The following is a 22,548-nucleotide window of genomic DNA, read 5'->3' on the forward strand; positions in this document are numbered from 1 at the left end:
GGCCTGTTTATATCTTAAAAGCAATATAATTTTTATATCCCTTTTTTAGGGAGACCACTGACTATATACCAAGGAAGGTCTGCATCAACCTCACCCTACAAGTTGTGTCTCCATCTGCCATCTTAAAAAAAACAAAACACAAAACAGTAACAATTTCAATCAGGTACATCCTCTGTAATTTTAACAAATGTTATATACTTTATTAAATGATGTACATTAAATGATGTACATTAAATTTTTGTTTAATGTTTATTTTTGAGGGACAGAGAGACAGAGTGCAAGTGGGAGAGGGGCAGAGAGAGAGGGAGACACAGGATCTCTAGCAGGCTCCAGGCTCTGAGCTGTCAGCACAGAGCCCGACACGGGGCTCGAACCCACAAGCCGTGAGGTCATGACCTGAGCTGAAGTCAGACACTCAACTGACTGAGCCACCCAGGGCCCCTTAAATGATGTATATTAAATGATGTACAAAGAGCCGCAAATACTTGGTGAAGACTATAACTCATGGAGCCAATAATTTAAAGGGTGTTCTGGAGTATAATATCAATAAAAGCTTACAATGTCAGACAGCGCAAGCAAACTTAAGTTTGAGAGGACATTAAAAAACGAAAGGGTAAGTATATAATGTTTAGTAGCTACTGAGTAAGCCCTTCAAGGAGTTGCCATGGCACAGACTGACATAATTATAAAATACAGAGAAAAGTAAATTCTTTCAAAATGATTTTTTAAAATCAAAATAATTTCCAACTGTAAACAGATTTACAGTATTTCTATGCCAGCATTCTTATTACATGCTTCTAAGTCAATGCTCTATGATCTTGGGCTTCAGTGTTCTTGTCTGTAAAATGGGAATAATAGCACCTATCTCCTTGAACTGTTATGACGATAAAATGAATTAGTAAACATCAAGTTCTAAGGGCCAAGCACTTATTTAAGTATTCAATCTTTCTGTCAAATTTGCTACTTTAGTAATTTTTCTAAGAATTCAAGCTGCTCGGAACACCTTTCCCCACATACTTTCTCTACCTATCCACGTTCAACCCTACCTCATATGTCTGTCCATCTGTCTGTCCATCCATCCACCCATCCATCCTTCCTTCTGCTTATGTACTTACTCAGTTATCGGACACCTACTATGTGCCGGGGACTGTACTAAGCATTGAGGGCAAGGGGAACAAAACGTGGTATCCACAGACTATAGTTAATCACTCTGATAATCCAGTAGGCTAGTATGCATAGGGAATAGAGAACTGCCCCCATTTCAAGTTTCCCACATCTCAGCATCTCTGAGGTCAGGATGTGTCCTATCACCCGTAAGAAAGCACTCCGGAACAGTTACCGCGCAGCAGTGTCTTCTTTCTCACTGGTACACAGAACAGCGTGGTGTCCTATAATGGTTGGCATCTTAGAATCAATGAACTATGGTTCAGTTCCACTCTCAGGTGCCAACTGCTTGAGTCATTTGCTCTCTTTGAGTCTGAATTCTTGTACTTTGCTAAACAAATCATAAGTCTGCTTACTTTTCCACAGGTTTTTCAAATTTTGAGTTCTGATAAAAAAATAATTTTGTGATCCACTCGTTTTGGTGGGGGGTGGTTAAGATGTGGATCTTAGGGTCCTCCTGTCTTTGAGCAGAAGCAGCTCAGTGAACATCTTTGGTAAGACTACAGCATAACCTTTCAATTCCACTAAAATAATACTTTATTCTGCACTGGCTTTTTCCACATAGTTTTGTAACTGCCGAAGAAAATGCACAGTCCTTATTTCCTCTATCACACCATGGGATGATTTTTATTACAAATTCACTTGGATGGATCAGGCAATGTATGCTGGGCACATACACCTCCCTTAGCAAATAAACTATGGAAATCTTTAATCTCTTCACTGTAATGACCTTACTGCAGTTTATAGAAGGCTCAGTTTTTCCATACAAAGGTCTGTTGGTTTATTTGTTACAAGAATCAGGGAAGTTTTGTTAAAACATCAAGGCAGTCTGCATACAGCATGTTTCATGGTGGATGTCCTCAGCCCCTAAAATAAAAACTAACTACTTTGTCCACCCATCTCTCCAGTCTAATTTCTCACCACTCCAGTCATACTAAGCCACGTGTGGTTTTCACAGCAGGCTGGACTGTCCCAGATCCCTGTGACTTCATACTCACTGTTCCTTTGACAGGATGCCCCATCTTTGTAAGGTTGGGACAGCCCCTGGGGTCAGTCAACAAGGTTCTGGGTTAAGAGCCCCCCATGTGGACTTCTCCCTGCCACCCTCTCCTCCACCCTAAGCAGTCTGCCGCTGGTTTCCTGGAACACCCTGTTCCCGGCTATGTCAGTACTACTTCTCTCTGATACGTGTGAGTACAACACAATCTCTCCCATGCAGGACGATGGGCTACTTCAAAGTAAGGTTCTTGTCCCACTCATCTTTGATCCTCTGGCTAAAAAGAGGGGAATGCTTTTTACTCTTAACATTAGTCTGTACTGTTTCTATTGGACAGTAAAAATTCAGTCTGCAAGAAGTATGTTCAATTATACCACTGGCACTCTATTTACCTATAAATGGGAAAGGGTTGGGAATTTGAAGCACTAAAACAGCCTTTAATGGGGGAAAACATCAAACTGAAAGCAAGTTGATTATAGAACACTACCAGGCGCTACTATCTAACTTGAACTTGGCTCCTTCTACTCCTTACATTCCTCATCTCCCCTCTCCCTACCTGAACCCACTGAACTCATTACTTCCTCCTTTAGATGCTTCCTCATGGAGGCCGCCCTGCCCCAGGTCGGCCTGCCTGCTCTACAGAGCCTGCTAACAGCTCTCTGTACTCTTGTCTTCGCAGTACAGAGCAGCAACGCTGTAAAGAATGAAGTAGTGCCTTTGCACAGACGTACGTACGCGCCAGAGCTCAGGGACTTCCTCGCTGCTCACCCCTGACTCCTCAGTACCAGGTACATGGTAAGCACACAACATTTTGCTAAGTACTGATTTTGCTGAGTGCTGAATGAATCACAGAAGTTTATATATCCCATCTCTCCCTTTAGAAAATTTCCACAATGGCAAGGATGGGTACAAGTTTACCACCTTAGTACCCTGCCACACAACCCCACTATTTCATGGTACACATTTATTAACTGCCTGTTGAATAAGCAATTCATATTCATCTCTTCAGAATCACTCTCAGCTTTGTTAATATTCACCTAGGTATGAAACACACAATGTGATCATCTTCTATAAGTTGTTCAGACTTGTTCTAAAAACTTTTGCCATTACCGTTAAGGTTGAGTTCTCTGCATTAATATTCCACATGCCTAAGGCGCATGAATACCCCCCAAAAAAAAAGAAAAAAAAAAAAAAAAAAGAACAGGGAGGGGGGAAAAATCAAACCCAACCTCTGGGAAGATCAATTCAACAATTTTCCATATCCTCATTATAGTCAAGCACAAACCTGTCCAAGCTTAGTATTATTAAAATACAAAAATGGAAGGAGCCACCTGCCCAAATTATACACAGTTAGAAGAGTACCAAATAAAAGCATGTCTGCCTGGACTAAACCATAAATAGGGTACTAAAAACCTCTTCCTAAAACAACAATGAAACACCACTACACAGCTATTAAAATGGCTAAAATCCAGAACAATGACAACACCAGGCGCTTGAGAGGGTAAGAACAACAGGAACTCTCATTCACTGCTGGTGGGAAGGCAAAGTGGTACAGCCACTCTGGAAGACGGTTTGGCCCTTTCTTACAAAGCTAAACACACTATGACCATACATCTAGCAATCACACTTCTACATATTTACCCAATTAATAACGTATGTCCACACAAACTCATACACGCATATGTTTTACAACAGCTTTATGCATAATTGCCAAAAACTAGAAGCAGTCAAAATGTCCTGCAACAAATGAATCTACTGTGGTACATCCAGACAATGGAGTATTAGTTGGTAGAAGTCATGGATGAACCTTAAATGCATACTCCTAACTAAAGAAGGCAATTTGAAAAAACTGTATGATTCCAATTCTGGAAAAGGTAAAACTATAGAGACAATAAAAAGATCCGTGGCTGCCGAAGGCTTAGTGGGGGGAGGAACCTTGAACAGGTGAAGCACATGGATTTTTTAGAGCAGTGAAACTCTTCTGTAGTCAACTGTAATGACAGACACATGACACATATTCATCAAAACCCATGGAACTTTAGATATAACACAAAGAGTGAACCTTAACGTATACAAATTTTTTAAAGAAAGTCTTTTAAGGGGGTCAGGGGATCCCAGGACGTAATGCAGCCAATGACAAAAACAGTTTTACAAATGTATGGAACAGTGACACCAAAGGGAGTGGGGAAAAGGTTGCTGACCTAAGTATAACGAAGCAGAAATGAAGGCTACAGGAAAATGAAACCGGACAAGAGTGCCATATCATTGATAAAGTTTCTCACAGGGATACGTGGTAAAGATTCAGAAACCACTGTATGTGTACACAGGGATTGAACAATATACTAAAGGGATGGTGGATGGTGACAGCGACAGCTCTCAGTGCTGAGGTGGGAGGTGACAGTTAAGCAAAGGGAGGAGGCTAAAATGACCCGTGTGCTGATGATCTGACCTGGAGACGTCAGTATCAACACACGTCTAGTTTCATATAGACACAGGTGGTTACACACAGAAATATTTATACACTTGTATATATGCATGGGCCAGTATACACATATAGCTTCCCTGTTCTGTCATATGAGGGGGGCCTAGAAGCAACGGACACCCCAATAGCAACAAGCACACCGAGCACCCAGGTCTTGGTTGCTAATGCCATTTTCCAATAGAAAGAACGTGGGCTCCTTGAAGAAATGGCTGATTCTAGGACTTTGGCAGAAAATTTACAAGATGAGCCTGCAGTATCTTCTAGTGCCAGAGAGTAAGGGAAGTGTTCAAGAGAGAGGAGAGGTAGAGGCAGGTGGAGGAGGAAGTGGAGGGGGAGAAGAGGGGAGGACAGGGGAGGGGAGAAATCCAGCTGAAAGAATTTCCAATGACCAGAGCTGGAACAATTTTAGCAACTAAATAAAGTAGTATATAACCCAAAATATAGAATAAATATCCATGAGTCCATACTGATACAAATTCACAACTGAATACATAAATGGGAAAGAAGAGACAAATCTCCTGTGCAGAATTCTAAATAATATTTGCAGACAGTCCAACCTCAAGTTGGGGGAGCATAACCTGTCACTCCTTAAGTGTAGGCTGTGTTTAGTGCCTTCCTTCCAAAAAGCACACTCTGGAAAGGGGAGGAAAGAGTTTTGTTTACAGAGGAGAAACCTAACACTCCCTCAGCTGGGAGTCAACGTACAGTGATACGTCATGTTGACAATATTACTCCTGACATGATGTGAAAAGAAGGGCACTTCACCTCTGTGGTCTTCCTCTCAAATTCCATAACCCCCGTCTAATCATGAGAAAAAGAAAAACATCAGTTAAATCCTAAAGAGGGACATTTTACAAAATACCTAACCAATACTCCTCAAAACCATCAAGGTCATCAAAAACAAGGAAAGCTAAAGAAACTGTCACAGACCATAGGAGCCTCAGGAGATATAATGATAAAAAGGACAGCAGGTAAAAACTAAAAACATCTGAATAAAGTATGGACTTACTTTATCTTCATGATTTTTCTGTAAATCCAAAACTCTCCTAAAGTCAAAAGTTTATTTTAAAACAAAATAAACAAACCAAAATCTCCTTCACTCCAACCACTGTTCTCTAAACCACCAAACTAGTGATTCTCGAAGTGTGGTCCCTGGACCAGCAGCATCAGACCCACCTGGCAGCTTGTTAGAAATGCCAGTTTTCAGGCCTTACCCCAGACCTGCTGAATCAGGTCCAGGGATAGGGCTCAGCAATCTGTGTTTTTAAAAAGCCCCTTCCGTGACTCTGACACACGATAACGTTTGCACGCACAGACGCTCTGATTTCTGATACAGGATGGGGGTGGGACCTCAGAATCAGGTGATGCTCAGGCTGCTGGTCTGGGGACCACATTTTGAGAATCACTGCTTTAGGCCAGCCAAGCAATAAGAAAGGCCTTTAGTGAATGCTTACCATGTGTCAGGTACTTACCACAACATAACCACAAGAAACACCCCCATATTAGAGAAAGAGAGTGGTTTTCCTCAGGCCACAGCTACATGACTGGACTGTGGAGCCTCTGTCCTGTCCTCTTGAGGGGCCTCATTTCTGGGTAATGTATTCATCTCCTGAGGTGGCTCTAACAAATTACCACAAACTAGGTGGCTTAGAACAACAAGAAGTTACTCTCTCAATGTTCTGGAGGCTGGAAGTCTGAAATCCAACAGGGCCATGCTCTCTCCAAGGGAGATTCTACCCCTCACCTCTTCTAGCTTCTGGTGGCCCTGGCACTCTGGGCTTCGGGCCACATCACTCCAGTCTCTGTCTGTCTTCTCTGTGTCTGTGTTATTTTTCTTTGCTTCTCTCTTATAAGGACTCTCATGATGGCATTTAGGACCCAACTGGATAATCCAGGGTAATCTCATCTCCTTAAATACATTTGCAAAGACCCTTTTTCCAAATAAGATAATATTTACCAATTTAAGGGATTAGGACCTGATACCTGTGGGAGGTCATTATTCAACCTACTACACACACTGTAAGTCAAGAAGACATCAATGGATTTCCCCTACAAAATTATAGCAGAGAATGAAGATTTCTGACCAAGGATCTGGCAGTTGTTTCCTTCCTGCAGGGATGACCACAGAATACTACATAAAATCAACTGTGGATGTAGAGTATTACCATCTTCTAAACTACCTAAAATTCAATTACACAGTTAATAAACACCTTCATCAAGGGCAGAGTTTTCAGAGGGCTTGTTTTAGATGACTGTGACCAACCAGGATCTTTAAAGTGACTTTTGAGAAATTTTAAGACTAAAATGAAAGATTTTTAGTTTAAAGATTTCTTGAGAATTGAAGATTTAGCTTAAAGATCTCTTGCAAACTGATCCAGGAATGTTTGTTCTGCTGCTCTCTCTTACATTAAAAACTTCCTAAGAGTAAATCTAGGGATTGGAGATCAAATACCTCTTTTGTTTGTTCTTGGGTTGAGGTCCACCACTTTAAACCCATTTAAACCACTGCTTTTCAGCTAGACATTTACACTAGCTTGGCAAGGGTCTAACAAATAAAAGTGACAGAGTACTGTGCGGTCTAATTGCTCTCAGCTGAATATTATCTTAAACATTATGAGTATACTGAAAATACCGCACCAAAGAAATGTAAGGAGCATGAAAATTTTCCCTTTGTCTAAAGTTTAAATTGATTCTTTTCAAACAAATACCAGCAATAGTTACAATAAAAAGGTAGAGTGCAGCACAGTGTGATACAGAAAAAGAAAATTTATTTCATTAGAGTTAGAATTGTAGGCTCGGCAGCCAAACTGCCTGGATTCAAATTCTGAATTGAGCACTTTACCATCTGTCCAATCCAGGATGCGTTAACTGATCTCCCATTTCAGATAAGAGGAAACTGAGACTTGGGAAAGCAGAGTTTAGACACACTTTCTCACCACACCAAAAGTGTAAGATGTCCTTTAAACCTTATCCCTCCAAAAACAAATTCTTTAATACAAAGGCTTAACTGAATCAATGTTCAATTATAACTGTCTCCTGAAATTAACAGGGATTTCTGCCTTCCATGGTAAGTGCCCACTTGGAAACTTCATTGATCTACTGTAACTATTATAAAGTGACTTAGATCACTTGATGATCAGTAAACTCTTTGTCTATTAGGAGTAGTATTATAGGCCAAAGATTATAACAGAAAGGCTAAGCCCCTGTTACATTTCTATTATTAATTAGTTAAGGGTGTGGACCAACTTTGTGATGACATACGCAATTCTATGGAGTGGCTTTTCTTTTTTTTTTTTTTTTTTTTTAAGTAAAACCATGTAGTTTTCAATGAACATACATGAACATCAAATTCCATGACAAATAAGACCTCTGTATCACTGGGACACAAGCCCCACTGCTTCTTACTCCAAGCAAACAACATTCCAGTTTCTGCCTGGATGCTGACCACCAGCCATCTGTGGTCCACCGGTTCTCAGCTGTCCCCCAAGGTTTATCAGTTTTAGGAACTATTCACCCCATGAGTCATCAATAGATTAAAAAGTCTAAATGGTGAGTGTTCCAACACTTCAAGTTCAAACTAAGCAAATGTAAATCAAAGGTGAAGGTTTCTTCCTCTTTCACTGGCCTCCCTGGCTCAGTCTCCTCTGCCAGATCCTCCTCATTTCAGACTTCCAGCCCCTGGAAGCCCCTGGGCTCAGCCCTAGAGTTTTCTCTATCTTCATGGATGTCATTCATCCTCCGGCTTTAAATACTGTCAAGATGCAGAGGACTCACATTGGTATCTCTAGCCTGACCTTCCAAGTCTTCCCCATCCCTCCAGCTGCTCAGAAAACTCTCCTCTCTCCCACATCTCATCCCTCAACAAGTCCTATCAGCTGTACCTTCGAAATTCATCACAAGCTACCACTTCTTCCCACTCTCACTGCTGCCACCTGCACCAAGCGCTACCGTTTTCCGTTCTCTGAGTTACCAGAAGTGCTTGCTCATGGATCTCCCTGCTCCCACTCTTGCTCCCCTGCAGTTTCTTCTTCAAACACCAACTGGTGGGGTCCTTTTGAAACAGTTCCCTATACTCCTCTGCCCCGAACCCCAGTGCTTGCCCAGCTCACTGGGCATAGAACACAGAGCCTTTATCAGGGACAGGCCTTCCACAATCCGGACCCTCCCACTCATGTGCTCCAGCCATGCAGATTCCTTGCTGTCCTAATCATGCACACCATCTCTGCCTCTGGGCCTTTGCATGCCCCATTTCCTCTGGCTGGAGATGGTCCTCCCTAGATGTAAGCAAAGTTCACTTTCACTCTCTCAGCTGGGCTGGCACTCCCTGACCCCTCCATCACTCTGTCACCTCACCATGCTTGTACTTCTTCAAGCAGGTATTGGCACCACCTGCCAGTATATATTTGTCTCCTCTGATGTCCCCATAAAGAAGTAAATGCTCCAGGAGAGCAGGCTTTGCTGTGCTCACTGCTGTAGCCCCAGTGTCTTGAGCAGGGCCTGTCACAGAGCAGGCAAGAAGATAGTTTATTTAGTGAGTTAACCATTAAAGATATGTTTGTATCATCTGGGATATTTCAATTTCCGTGCCCATCTTCCCCTCATAAAACTACCAGAATTCTAAGTTATTGCAGAATCTGTTCATAGCAACATAAAAAGCAAACAGGCATTCCTCAGGTGGTAAAAAATAAGAATGTACTCCTCTTTCTGCCTTAAATGGACCACATCATTATAAATAAAAATATGGCTTCTGCCCTTAAACTGAATATTCCTGCCAAAGGGGAATGCACGGGTGTGAACATGTACAAAAAGAAAAGTAGTGCAGTATTTTTCAAAAGAAAAAATCTTCAAAAATAAGTGCCAGGCAGCAAAGAAAAAAACTCTATACTGATTTCTTTATCCTCACAAGGCTCACTGGGAGAAAACCCAGAAACGAAACACTATAGGGTTAACCAGGATGACGTTGGTAGGAGCGCTAGCATAAAATTGCTGAGTGAACGCTGAAGGACTCTTTTTAGCCAGGGAGAAGTTTTGCTGTAATGGTACCATTACAAATTTCTTACAGTAATAACACGGTACATTATAAGCTTGCTCAAATGATAAGCTCTTTATGAGGGTTAGAAGTCTGCAGCCCTCTCAAACAAAGGCCTTTCTGTCTTAGATTTCCTAGAAGTCAATAAGCTAAAAATCACATCCTGCACAATATCCACTTAGACTCACAGAAGATCTAGTCTTCTGTGGCTTCACCCCAGCTTCCCAGGGCACTGGGCAGTCAACACCATACACTCCACTTCTGTGTGTCCAATCAGATCATCTCTGGGGTCTAACTACTTTTTATTTTGAAATAACTTCAGGTTTATAGCAGAGCTGTAAAGACAGCAGAGAGAGATCCCATCTCTTGACCCCACTTCCTCTAATGTCAACATCTTATGTAACTGTATCCTATGCATATTAAAACTAAGAAATTGACACTCATACAACACTATTAACTAAACCACAGGCTCTATTCAGATTTCATCAGTTTTTCCACTAATGTCTCTTTTCTTCCAGTCCAGGACCCCACAATGCATTCAGCTGTCGTATCTTTGTCACTGCCAATCTGGAACAATCCCTCAGTCTTTCCTTGCTTTTCATGACCTTGGCACTTGGAAGAACAATGGTCAATTATTTTGTAGAATGTCCCTCAAGTTGGGTTTGTCTGATGTTTTCTCACGACCAGACTGGTATTACGGCTTTAAGAGGACTAAAAGGCACAGGTGAAGAGCCATCTCATCCCATCATACCTGAGAGTACATGATATAAATATGACTTTATACTGCTCATGTTAAGGTGGTGTCTGCCAGGTTTTCTACTGTGAAGTTACTATTTTTCCTATTCCCTACTCCATCCATTACAAATGAATCCAACCCACAGTCAAGGGGAAGGAAATCAAGCTCCACCACCAGGAGGGAAGATTATTCAAAAATCTGTGAATGTTAAAACCACCATGGCAATTAATGAATACTTGTAAGTCCCTCTTTTGTTTTTTTTTTTTTTTAATGAAATTTGTTTAGCTAAACAAATCTCAGCTTATGGTTCATGGCAACAAACAAAAGTTGAGGCAAAAAAGAAATAAAAAAGGCTAAGGCTCAAAGAAGATTTATAACTAGACCACATAGGCAGACATTTGTGAAATCATCAACTACAGAGACAAAAAGATTTTTAAAAATATCATTTGATTTTAGCTTTAGAGCATTTGTCAGTTTTATCTCTGGCCAAAAGTTCTTTGCTTTCGTCATCACATCAAATAGAGCTTCTACCCTTGTCATTACTCAAGATTTACTGCTGATCAGCTCTCATCCTTACTGACTTTTATCCGGCTATGCAACTCATGGCAATTAACACGGCTCATAGGAGAGAAGAAAGGGGAAAAATGATAAAGCAGTAGTCTGTCAAACATGTATGATGGGGCGACACCGTATGCCAAGTATGGCTTCCCTGCAACTGGACTGTAAGTCATTTACTGGAAAGACCAAAGTCCAAACTCCTTTTTTGTCTTCTCCACCACCAACAAAATGCTCTGCACTGAACAGGGGCTAAATAAGATGATGCCAATTAATCAAAACATAATGTCAGTCTCCACCTAGTTCCAAAACCTCATTAGATTATAAGCAATGTTGTAAGAGTATTAATGGCATCTAGGGTTCTTACACATGAGCAAGTAGAATGATCAGAGAAGCCTATAAATAGTGCAGATCATCGGACTCCACCTACCAAGAGTCTGGTTCTGGGCTGGGTCTGGAAATTTGCTCTGTAACAAACACCTCAAGTGATTCTCTTTTAAATAGCTTCCCTTTGAGAAAGAGCAACTTAGTGTAAGACCTATGGACAATGCTAATACTTGAAGTACACGCACACGCATGCACACACACACACACACACACACACACAAATTTTCCCACTGAAAAAGGCTTGGAAAACTGACTTACAACACACCGTTACGCCTTACAAAGCTTTACCTCCAAAGGTCTCTTTCTGACCCACACAACACTGCTACCATCAAGTTCATTCCTGCCTTTATCCCCTCACTTGTTATTTTTCAGGTGCCAGATAGTCTTCTTACCAGTTCAGACCAGAAAGGATGATTAAATACTGGAATTACAAACTTTATAAAGCTTTGCTGTTGCCATCCCTAGATCTCTTACAACTGTGAATGGATACCATCCTGACAGTGGAAAACAGTCCAGAAATCGATTAGAGAAAGGAGTGACCCACACAATGCAAGCCTCCTCAACGCTACCCTCCCAAACCATTCCACCCTGCACCAGTAGTCCCACAGCCCTCCACACTTTACTGTGCAGCTCACACTATTTTTCCCTGGTTTATTGTTGGTTTACTATAATTAGGCAGTGAGGTATTTTTTTTCATAAAGATTAGTCCCTTTTCACATAGTGAAAATAAGTTCTCAGAGCTCATTTCACTCGTATTACCTCAAAATGTCTCATCTAACACTTCAAATAAACTGTCAGTTTATTATAGGAATTGAGTTGATGGCACATGTGATCTCAATCTTTTCATCTACACAGAAAATACTCTTCAGCTATTAGCTTAAGATAACGAAAATGATATTCTGATCCCACTTCCTGATAATGTTGCTAAGGAGCCCTTTTCTGTCAACTCAACCTAAATTAGGTATGTCTAGTGATGACCTTATAATAAGAAAGATGATGAACATGTAAAGTCTCGAACATCTTTAACACACTCCTACCAAACTTGAACAAAGCACTTTGCCTTGAGACCACACCCCCTCCCTCACAAGCACAAGACTCTGATATAACAAATGGGGACACCATTTCAGAGATGTTTGTATACTTACAGAAGGTTTTGACAGTAAAATAATTACAGGTCCAAAGCAACTAACTTCTCCATTTTAGGTCAACTCTGATGTGTTCTGTCAGAACAGTCTTCTCTAAATTTTAACAGCAAAAACCAAGGATTCTAACACCACAGTGTTCCTACAAGTCATATCCAAGTACTTGTTTATGCAGGCCAAAACCTATGCAAAGTCCTCAGGGAATGAGTTCTGAAGGGCTTAGTTTTCCAGATACTTGGGTATTTCATAAGCACTCACTCTGTGCCAAGCACGAGCTACGATAATATGCAGCATCTCAATGCTTGAGACAATCCTCCACGGTAGGCAATGTCTTATGCCATATTTTAAGGAGCTAACAGTCCAGAGAAGTTAGGCTACTCACTGCCCAGGATGACACTGCTAGTGAAGAATGCCGAATGAACTGGGAGATTCCAGCCCACTGTGTCCTAAAGCATGTCCTAACCACTCACTCCGCTGCTCCCCTCAACCTTTGTGCCACTTGGCCTCAGCTTACACCTCTCTCCTCTTGCTCACCCCACACCAAAAACATTGGTCCCTTTGTGATGTGTTAAACACCTCATACATTACTCTACTGTCTCTTTGCACCCCAGCCCAGCCCCACAAGAACAGGAGAGAGCAGGACCTCTGCTCTCTGCACTGCTGCGTCCCCAACTAGAACAGTGTCTTAATCATAGCAGACATTCACAATTTATTTGAAAAGTAAGTATGTGTGAATATTGTAACTGACTCGCTGAAAATCTTTCTAATTTTTAGGGCACAATTCCCTGACCTCTTATGCAGAGGATAAGAGGATATTCAGAGTGATTTATCTAATTGGAGAAAGCAAAATTTAAGCTGTGAAGCTAAGGCTCCATAATTGATGGTCTTAGGTGATACCAAATGAAAATGGTGGAGTAAAGACCTCCAAAAATTCTCTCCTCCATAAAAGCAAAGAGAACTTGGGCCAAAATAGTTTCCGGCACCTATTCAGGACTCTGGATATTAACCAAAGGCTTAGAGTAACCCAGGAAGCATTTATGCAAGAAAAACAGTGAAATTTTGGTAAGAAGAGTGAATTTTGTGGCATGTTAACTGTCCGTTCCCATTCCCTATTCCCCAGCAATGTGGTGGTAACCTTGAAAACCAACATCCACAACCATGCCGAAAACCAGCAAACTGGCAGCCACTGGAAGGAGACAGAGCAGGCAGGGCTGGAGCTCCTTCAAAGCCCCATTCCCAGAGAACTGTCATTATCTGACCTGCCTGGTGGTTTCCTAGAAGACCCTACTTGTAAGGCTGTCTTTATTTGACCTGACTCAGAGCCCTCCTATTGCAAAAAGTCTCTTGGTGGGGAGGGGAGGAAGTATTTGTTAAAAATAATCACAGGTAATTGTTGACTATCATGCTGCCTGAGGATGTGGCTAACAGTATGGGCAAAACACAGGCTAACCAAACAGCTTAAAAAGAAAAGTAGGGGTATAACATGTCCATATGGCACTTTGAAAAGCTTTTATATATATATCTGGGAACCTAGAAGGCCATGAACATGCATTGGGCTGTGCACATGCCCAGGGAAGACCTGAGAAGGCCCTAAGCTCTCATCCCTGGTTGACCGTAAGGCTGTGTACAGGCAGAAGGTGAGGCTAAGGAAGAGCTGAAAACTGCATGGTGAGTATTAAAGGCAAGCACCAATGAGTACACAGAACCCCTAAGCAAAGACTGGGAGACTTAGTTCCAGGCATCTAAGGAAATCTTCGTCCATTCATTAGCTAACCGCTAAGCAAACCAAGCAGAGATTTAAGTGGCTACACACACACACACACACACACACACACACACACACACACTACAGACTTTACAAAATTTTCCAAAAAGTCACAAAAACAATAGTAACATCATCAAATCAACCCCTGGGGAAGGTGCAGAATCTGATTTCCAGGGTTGCTGTATTATTTTAAATGTTCTGTTGTCTACAAGAAATTATGAGACATTCAAAGAAACAAGAAGGTACGGCCCATTAATGTGGGGTGGGGGGTAGGTAGGGCAGGAAGGAAGCAGCCAATAAAGAGGTGGAAATTATAAAGAAAAGAGGCAAGCAGAAATTCTGGAATTGAAAGTCATAATAACCAAAACAAAAAATCCACAACCAATCTGAAGAGACAAAAGAAAGGATCAGTAAACTTGAAGATAGGCCAATTGAGATTATCCAGTCTGAGGAATTGAAAGAAAAAAGGAAAAGAAAGCCCAAGCATATGCATAGGGCAGTGGCAGAAGGAGAGGAACGAGAAAGAGAGAAGGGCAAAAATGTTTGAAGAAATAATGGCTGAAAACTTACCAAATGTGATGAAAAACAATCTACATGCCCAAGAAGCTCAAGGAACTCCAAGTATAATAAACTCAGAGAGCCACACCTAGACTCGTCATAATCAAACTACTGAAAGCCAGAGCCACAAAAGCAGCAAGAGAAGAAAGAGACTCATCGCATTGGAGGGATCCTCGGTAAGATTAACAACTGGTTTCTCATCCAAAGAAACCACGGATACCAGAAAGCCTCCATTCAAACTGCTGAAAGAAAAAGACTGTCAACCAAGAATTCTCTACCAACAAAACTGTCCTTCAAAAGTGAGGAAGAAATTAGGGCGTACGCAGATAAACAAAAACTGGAAGAATCTGTCACTAACAAACCTACCCTATGAGAAATATTAAAGGAGGCCTTTCAGACTGAAATGAAAGCACACTAAACATTAACTCAAATACACGTGAATAAAGAGCCCAAAAAAGGTAACTACATAGGTAAATATAAAAGACGGTATAAATAGGTTGTAACACTTTTTTCTCTAATCTGATTTAAAAAACAACTGCATTAAGCAGTAATTATAAATCTGTGTTGATAGGCATATCATGTATAAAGATGTTAATTTGTGTGACAATAATAGCAGGAGGGAACAGGGAGAAATAAAGCTTTATATCAAAGCAAAGATTGTGTATACTAGTTGCAAAGTTGGTGTTAACCCAAACTATGTTATTACCAGTTAAGATGTTAACTGTTAACACTTAGGGTAGCTTCTAAAAAAATAACTCAGAAAAAATAAAGTAAAAGAAATGACAAGAGAGTGAAAATGTATAAAAACTATCTAACACAAAATAAGGCAGCACTGTAGGAACAAAGAAACAAAACAGACATGACCTAGGAAACCAAGAGCAAAATGACAGACATAAATCCTACCCTGTCAGTAATGACATTAAATGTAAATGAATTAAACACTCCAATTAAAAACTGGTCCAATTACATGCTCTCTACAAGAGAAACATTTTAGATTCAAAGACAAACAGACCAGGGGTGCCTGGATGGCTTAGTCAGTTGAGTGTCTGACTTCCACTCAGGTCATGATCTCACGGTTGGGAGTTAGAGCCCGCTGCTGTTAGCCCAGAGCCCACTTCTGATCTGTGTCTCCCTCTTTCTGCCCCTCCCCCACTCGTGTGCGTACACGTGCGCTCTCTCTCTCTCTCTTTCAAAAATAAATAAACGTTGAGGGGCGCCTGGGTGGCGCAGTCGGTTAAGCGTCCGACTTCAGCCAGGTCACGATCTCGCGGTCCGTGAGTTCGAGCCCCGCGTCGGGCTCTGGGCTGATGGCTCAGAGCCTGGAGCCTGTTTCCAATTATGTGTCTCCCTCTCTCTCTGCCCCTCCCCCGTTCATGCTCTGTCTCTCTCTGTCCCAAAAATAAATAAACGTTGAAAAAAAAAAAATTAAAAAAAAAATAAATAAATAAATAAATAAACGTTGAAAAACAAAAGGCTAAAAGTGAAAGGCTGGAAAAAGATATAGCATGCACTGGTAACCAAAAGAGTGCTGGAATGATTATACTATCAGACAAAACAGACTTTAAGACAAAATTTGTCACTAAAGACAAAGAATGAATTTTATAATGATAAAAGGGCTCGTCCACCCATAATTGCATATACGCACTTAACAACAGAGCCCCAAAATATGTGAAGCAAAAAACGACACAACAGAAGAGAGAAATACACAATTCAACAATATTAGAGACTTCAATATCCCACTTTCAATAATACACAGAATAACTAAACACACAAGGAAAAAGACTTAATCAACATACAAATCAACTAGACCTAAGAGATACCCACAGAATACTCAATAGCAGAATATACATTTTTTTTTATTTTTTTAATATTTATTTATTTTTGACAGAGAGACAGAGCATGAGCAAGGGAAGGGCAGAGAGAGAGGGAGACAGAGAATCCAAAGCAGGCTCCAGGCTCTGAGCTGTCAGCACAGAGCCTGACGTGGGGCTTGAACTCAGACCGTGAAATCATGACCTGAGCCGAAGTTGGACGCTCAACCGACTGAGCCACCCAGGTACCCCCAGAATACACATTCTTCTCCAGCACATACAAAACATTCTCCAGGGTAAACCATATGTTAGGCCGTTAAAAAGTCTCAATAAATTTAAAAGAACTGAAATAATACAAAGTATGTTCTCCAACCATACGGAATGAAATTAAAAATCAGTAACACAATGGTGGGTCTTAGACTGCTGTGCTGTTCAGTCTCATTTCCTCTTGTGTTTCACTTCTTCATATCCTTCCCACTCCCTGCTGACAGTGTCTTTGTATAGTAACCCCCCCACCGCCGTTGTAGATGCTAATTTGCCCTTATAATCTATTAGAAGTTTGGAGATGGAACCATCGAATTTGCAGAACAAAAGAATAAGGCTCAGTATAAAACCACAAGGGGCTCTGCCTTGAAGAATCAGGAAGCATTAGGGATCAGTATTTGGAGCATCTTATTCTAGCCACCTAGGAGCCAGCCTAGTTCTTAGGCAGGCAAGGTTAATGGGCAGCCTAAAGGCCCAGGAAGGCACCAGTATGATGCAAATCAGTTCCATGACAACCAGCGGTTAAGAAACATTACTTCTTCCATTATTAAGGAAAAAAAATTCCCAGCCTTCTGATATAAAGATGTTCAACATTCCTTTATAAGCCAGTCAGACTAACAAAAGGAAGACCTTCTCTTTTTACATATTTTTCTCTAAATTCCAATTTCCTTTGAGGACATGCCTTCCCATAAAAAGAACATCATCAATCTTACCCTTCCCTGTACTGTTTTATACTTAAAATCACTATCACAGGGTTTTACGCTTTCACATTTTTCTAAACTGCTTCATGAACATGTTTTTGTCTCCTTAACCAGACTTAAAGCCCTTGAGGGAAAAAAAAGGCCATTCATGTTTCATTCTCCTTTTTGTAGTTCCCTACCCGCTCAGAGAGCTGTGCTGGGCTCATTAATGCTCCCTTAACAAATACTGGTTAACTCAGAGGGTCATACGGGTGTGTCCTAATATACTGGTGTGTCCCAAACAACTTCTAGGTGTGCCAAGATAACAACCCCTTTGGGTCTGGGGCAGGGGGTGCAGTGGTTAGAGGTTGGGGTAGCAGGAGCACCTCAATGTGTGCATCACCATGTGAAAAAGGCTGGGAAACACTGAGTTAAGGGACTAATTAGAAACACTGCTGAGGGGCACCTGAGTGGCAGTCAGTTGAGCATCCAACTCTTGACTTCGGCTCAGGTCTTGATCCCAGGGTCGTGGGATCATGGGATTGAGCACCGCATCGATGCTTAAGACTCTCTGTCTCTCTCTCTCTCTTTCTCTGCCCCTCTCCCCCCACTTGCACATGTGTGCTCTCTCTCTCTCTCTCTCTCTCAGAAACAAACACACAACAACAAAAAAACCCTGGGTTAAAGGACTAATTAGAAACACTGCTGAAAAGAACTAGAAAGAGACTGAATGTCCATAAAAAAGATGAAGCTCCTCATGTACCAACTAGAAAATCTTCCAAGACACGTAAGTGAAAGCCAGCAAGATCCAGGCAGTATGTAAAACATGCTACCATCCACGTAATAAGGAGGATACACACACTTCATGGATTACCTATGCATACGGTATGCCTTTAGGGGTACACCACAGTGGCTGGCCCTGAAGGGAACCCAGGAGGTAGAGATGGAGATGGGAAAACTTATCCCAATGAACCCACTGAACTTCTGAATTTTAAAGCATGGACGGCATTAAATTTTTTTGAATTCTACTTTAGAGGGGGAGAGAAAGTGGGTAAGGGAGGCAGGGAGGGGATGGGGAAAGGGAAGGGAGAGAGGGAGAGAAAGAGAGACAGTCTCAAGCAGGTTCCACACTCAGTGCAGGGCCTGACATGGGGCTCGATCCTACAACCCTGGGATCATGACATGAGCCGAAATCAAGAGTTGACACTCAACCCGACTAAGCCACCCAGGCCCCCCCAATAATTTTTTTTAATGTTTATTTATTTTTGAGAGAAAGAAAGAGTGTGAGCAGGGAAGGGGCAGACAGAGAGGGAGACACAGAATTCAAAGCAGGCTCCAGGCTCTGAGCTGTCAGCAGCCCCGATGCAAGGCTCGAACTCATGAACTGTGTGATCATGACCTGAGCCGAAGTCAGACATTTAACCGACTGAGCCACCCAGGCACCCCAATAAACTTTTTAAAGTTGCCAAATCCACCTATGCCTAGTAATGACTATTTTCTATGCAAAACACCTTTATGACTAAGTCAAATGTTGAGTTAAAAAAGAAAAGCAAGATCTGGTTGCTGGTTACCCAGCTATGTTCTCTTTGTGAAAATCCACTGAGCTCTACACTTAATTATGATCTGTGTACTTTTCCACAGGTATAATATACCTCAATAAAAAGTCAAACATAAAATGAAAAGGTTACTTTGGTCAACTGTCTTTTGTTTCCTTATTAAAAGGCCAGTATATTTCATTTATTTGCCTAAAAAATTGTTTCAAATTGTTCAGCAATGTTTCTCAAAAGCAACCTCCTATGACTGAGATGTCATGCCGAGCCCGTGTGACAAGGGGGCTCAGGTCTGCCTGCTCTGCTTCTCCATCAGTAGTAACGGCCTCCAGTCCCACATTCTCACTCTGGGCTGGGAGGGTTCAGTAAGCTCTGAGGAGCATTATTAAAAACCACCTTATGGTTTACTGCATTGCAATTACATTTTTAAATTATGAAAATGAAAGTATTTAAAGCCAGTTATCAAAAATGCCAAAGTCACAAAAGATGCAGATGGAGGCTGTGCAAACAGTCCAGACAGAAGGAGGCTACCTATAGAGGCATGACCGTCAAATCCAACACCTGACCCGAGGCTGCTTCTGTGATGGAGAAGGGAGAACTGTTACCCAGGACTTTGCTGCATCAACAGGTAAAATCGGAATATAAACGGCAGGTTGAAGTCTCCGTGTTGAACTGAACTTAGGCTATACTATGGTCATATGAGAGCATTTCCCCACTCTTAGTCAAAATACAATTGATGTTAGTTAAAGTAAAGGGCCACAATGTTAAGTTACTCTTAAATGAGGGACAGGTCTATGTCCCTGTATGCGGGAACAGGGGGAGACTCAGCAGCAGTGGCAAATGATCATGCGAATAGGGTAAAATGTTAACAGGTTAATTTGAGTCCAGGGTGTGTGGATGTGCTTTGTGTTGGTTTTTTTTCTGTGAAATTAAAATTACTTCCAAATAAAGTCTTTTAAAACCATGTATTAATAAATTACTACCAATAAGAATCAAAACAAGCTTAGAAATGAATCTGGATTTTGATTATGACAGTTGCCTCTCATGAGGCATTTTAATGCCAAGGCACTATTTCAATTTGCAAAAGAAAAAAAAAAATAAAAATTACACCTTCTGGCTAGATTTATAAGAGCTAAATAAGTACCTTCCAAGACCTAAAGCTTAACATAATTGTCTTTAACATAAGACTCCACCTCAGTAATTTCTCATAATGTGAACCTTAATGGAGAAACTAGATTTACAGGAAGTTTAATAAAAGTTCTCATCCACATGAGGGATTAATCTCGCTTGAGTGGCAAACACAATGATAAATCCTAGCTAACGATGTAGGTTAAGAGCACTTAAAGCCCTACCAAAAAAGAAAACAGAAATCAAAGGTCTAATAAAATAGTACATGTCCCAATAGATCTAATTCTTAGAAATGACAATGATGAAGGACTACACATGAAAGGCAAAACTTTAAATTTACAGAAAAACATACGGGAGACAATTCCCATCCCTCAAGGAAGGGAAAATTTCTTACACAAAAAAGCACAAGCCATACAGGAGAAGAATGAGAAATTAAACTACACTCAAAACTCACGATTTGCATGTGAAGTAAAGCCACATTTAAAGGGAAAGGACGAGTCACTTTTGGGGAGAGGACAGGCCCCTGCAAAAGGAGCTCGCAAACTGGCAGCACCCAGGAAAAGCTCTGTCGTCATCAGGCCTGTAAACACATGGAGAGTAGCAGCGACACCACCCAGAGCTGACTGTCCCCTGGCTGCCCACATGTCCTCCACATCCCCCAGAGATCCTAGGGACAGGGAACTGGCCAGGGAGGGAGCCTCCTCTCCACCAGATCCCTTTAACTAATAAAATCATTCACCAGGTGCCTCCAGGCAAAGAGGTGGCCTCCAGTGTCCAGAAAGGAGGATCCTCAGCACCCAGGTTCAGGCCTTAGAGAACTTTGGCGATTACGAGAGGACAGCCCTAAAACTACCTCCCAGCCCCTGCTGCCCTAGGACAATACTTTCTAACAACATCCTGGCACTAATGCTAGCTGAGAGTTCTGAATAAACAAGACGCTGGCCCCAGCGACATCTATCTAGCAGGATGTAAGATATAACAGCGCCACGACACTAAGACACAGATTGTTAACAATTCACTCTCAAAGGTAGGCCTATCGTCTACAATTCAGCAGGACGGCTAGCTTCTCAGAGATCAGGGAAAGAGAGGGTAAAACATTCCAAAATACACAAGGCACTGCATGTTTTAACTATAATGAAGCATGTTAAGGTTATAACTACTAAGTTAAGGATGGGAGGAAATGCAGAAACACTGCCAGCTGTATTCTTAAAACTGCATGACATCCCCAAATAGTTTCCTCGCTGCAAAAATCCAAAGCAACAGAAATCCCCCCTAGATCCAGTGAGGAGGTCGGGGGGAGGGGGGGGAGGGGACACACACACAGAGATCAGAGGTTTCACTCAAATGACATCTGAATGTACCTTTTATAATTAGAAACAACATGAAAACTACTTCCGGTATTCTTGAAAATGTCCACTTCCCTAACAGTTCAAATGAAAGAAACAGTTATTAGGAAACCTTTAAAAGCAAGTCTTGGGGGCAGAAGGCAAGTACTGGCAGGAATACAATTTCTTCACTCAAGCCCTTGAGAAAATTAACTCATAACAAAAGCTAACAGTTCACATCAGAAAGTAGGTTTCTTTTTCTTGGGCAGAGGTCTAGAAATTCCCTCTGTTCATCATAACTATCAGTAGTTTATCAATTTAAACACAACAACAACCTAAATAATTTTTTCCATTCTGACTAATATCAGATCCTGTAACTGCAGGCAAGAGGTGCACATCTGCCAATAAAAACAGAGAAAAGTCAAAGCTAACTCATGTTCTCGAGAGCATTTAAAGAGGAAACATCTACAAGTAGACTTCCTACAAAAAAATTGCATTTGTGTGTCCAGATAAGTCAGAGATTGCCTACCCACTATCCTCAAAGGAACAACCTTACTGCAAACTTACAGACTACAAATAAAGGTCTAAAATGTCAAGGTTTAAAATAAATGCAAAACCAAATGCTAATGGCTTTTTTTAAAATATCATTACTCATTTTATTAATTCTAAACATGTTAAGTTTCAATACTGTGTGGGTCAACAAACGACACGAGAGAAGTCAGGCCTTTGGGAGAACAGGGACAGGGAAAGTTGATACAATTGTAATCACATCTACAGATTCAGCAATACTCAGATTAGATGAATTTTCCAGATAACTGTGAAAATATCACTGTGACCTACAGTGAAATGTATCATTTCTTTGGGCTCCAAATGCCATGATTTATTAACTAAGGTATGAGGACAAAAGTATAGAAGGTATGTCCTACAAATGAAGGCTGAAAGATACTACAAGGGAATTCAAATTTAAAAAACTAA

General features: G+C 41.2%; 1 protein-coding gene across 1 annotated transcript in view; it reads right to left on the bottom strand.

Moving 5' to 3' along the window:
- The window catches only part of CHSY1 (chondroitin sulfate synthase 1), a 70,895-nt gene that overhangs the window by 32,560 nt on the left and 15,787 nt on the right, over positions 1-22,548 (bottom strand). The window lies entirely within an intron of this gene.

The sequence above is a fragment of the Leopardus geoffroyi genome, chromosome B3 (assembly GCF_018350155.1).
Source record: "Leopardus geoffroyi isolate Oge1 chromosome B3, O.geoffroyi_Oge1_pat1.0, whole genome shotgun sequence".
NCBI classification, from domain to species: Eukaryota; Metazoa; Chordata; class Mammalia; order Carnivora; family Felidae; genus Leopardus; species Leopardus geoffroyi.